This window comes from Berghia stephanieae, chromosome 2, assembly GCF_034508935.2.
Source record: "Berghia stephanieae isolate SIO BIC M18660-M18661 chromosome 2, UCSD_Bste_1.3, whole genome shotgun sequence".
NCBI lineage: Eukaryota > Metazoa > Mollusca > Gastropoda > Nudibranchia > Aeolidiidae > Berghia > Berghia stephanieae.
In genome coordinates this window covers 118829184-118831683 of record NC_088361.1, presented here as the reverse complement: position 1 = coordinate 118831683, position 2500 = coordinate 118829184, and the positions used below count along the sequence as shown (strand labels likewise).

Here is a 2500-nt window from a genome sequence, read left to right as displayed (position 1 = left end):
GTTATACATAATTTTGTTCAGAAAAATTAGCTTTACATAAGAGCAAAGCGTTCTTATAAATACAACAAATATTCTTTGTTTTAAATTTTGTGAATTACAATACAATTGTGAATTAGACAAACGTCCATTGAATGGTAACGAATGTGACATTTTTTCTATATTTGGTAAGGATAGGGTTAAGAGAGGTAACTGTTTCAATGTACATTACAAACGCCGGTATAGTTCTTCTTCGCCACTCCTTGATAAAATAGTAATCACAGTCTATTACTTTTCATGTACAATAATATTATTCAGAGGTAGATAAATTTGTTTAACTGACAGAGAAGTTGTCTCAAAAGAAGATGCACGGTGTTGGAATCCGTTGAGGTCTGAAATATTATAATTGGCCCCATTGTCTATTTATTGCAAGTAAAAATAAGAGATGACGGAAACCATTTTGCAATGGGGCATACAGATGGTTAAAACCAGTTGTTACTATTTCTTTCACGATTCAAGAACTAATAGGTTACGAGCGCTTTCGTGATGCATATTTAATCGCATATCCCTCGATGTCTCGTAAATTTGAAGCCCCCCCCCCCCCCCCCCCCACCCCAACTCCCCTCGCCCCCCAATTATTAGTTCCTGATAGGATTCAATATGAAACTAGTATCCTTTAATCTAAAAGTTATTTGTGATTGCTGGGTTTGTTTTTTTTTTTTTTTTTTTTTTTTTGATTTTATTCATAGTCTATTAAATCCCTTAATTAACCATTTTAAAGGATCGACAATTATTGTTTATTGCGTTTTTCTAAATCCCACGCGAGATATTCTAACAATAGAGTAATGTAAATGTTGCTGCTCGAAGCTCGAAGAAATAAATAATAATGTGAAGTTGAATGTAAGCTTCAATTTAATTACAAAACCAGATCAAATGAACGTTTCGGGTTTCCCCTTAATCAACAAAACAGGATGAATGAAACACCACAGATGAATGAGATGATGTGGTAGTGGCGTAGTTAAGTTAGTGGTGTTTCATTCATCCTGTTTTGTTGATAAAGGGGAAACCCGAAACGTTCATTTGATCTGATTTTGTAATTAAATTGAAGCTTACATTCAACTTCACATTATTATTTATAACAATAGAGTATAAACGTCATAAATTCTAACAATAGTGTGAGATTGTCTAACAATAGTATATACATTTATACAATTTCAAAGATATATTCTGTCGTAAAAAGGAGAAGAAATATTTTTGACATTTTTGTCATTTTTTTCGTAGTAATAAAATAGATTAAATAAATGACCCTCAATCAATGTGTACACATAGTCATAGGCTCATTGTTGTAATGGGAATAGTTTCAAAACGACGTACGAGTAAAATGTCGTCTATTACAACAATGTTAAATCAAGCCTATAATTGGGTTGGGAATCAGACCTGCAAATATGTGCACAGTTTGTAGAATATTCTCAATCCTGTCAAAGTCCTAGATTTCAGAATTTCTGATAAGTTTTGTCAAATTAATATAATATAAATAGATGGAGTAAAAAGTGTGTTTTGTCAGAGTATGGCAATATTTGGGATGGCCCGGTACTATACCTATAAAAAACCACTACTACTACTACCACTACTACTACTACTACTTCTATTACTACTCCTACCACTACTGCTGCTGCTGCTGCTGCTGCTACTGCTACTACTACTACTACTACTACTACTACTACTACTACTACTACTACTTCTACTACTACTACTACTACTACTACTACTTCTATTACTACTCCTACTACTACTACTGCTGCTGCTGCTGCTGCTACTACTACTGCTACTACTACTACTACTACTACTACTACTACTACTACTACTACTAATAATAATAATAATAATAATAATAATAATAATAATAATAATAATAATAATAATAATAATAATAATAATACTTCTATTACTACTCCTACCACTACTGCTGCTGCTGCTGCTGCTACTACTACTACTACTACTACTTCTACTACTACTACTTCTATTACTACTCCTACTACTACTGCTGCTGCTGCTGCTGCTACTACTGCTACTACTACTACTACTACTACTACTACTACTACTACTACTACTACTACTACTACTACTACTACTACTACTACTACTACTACTACTACTACTACTACTACTACTACTACTACTACCACTGCTACTACTATTATTGTTATTATTATTATTACTACTACCATTACGACGACTACTACTACTACTACTACTACTACTACTACTACTACTACCACTACTACTACTACTACTACTACTACTACTACTACTACTACTACTACTAGTACTACTACTACTATTACGACTACTATTACTACTACTACTACTACTACTACTACTACTACTACTACTACTACTACTACTACTACTACTATTATTATTATTATAATTATTATTATTATTATTATTATTATTATTACTACTACTACTACTACTACTACTACTACTACTACTACTACTACTACTACTACTACTACTATTA

At 32.3% G+C, this 2500-nt stretch overlaps 1 protein-coding gene across 21 annotated transcripts in view; it reads right to left on the bottom strand.

The window, feature by feature from the left end:
* The window catches only part of LOC144966408 (neuroendocrine convertase 1-like), a 74074-nt gene that overhangs the window by 35933 nt on the left and 35641 nt on the right, over positions 1–2500 (bottom strand). The window lies entirely within an intron of this gene.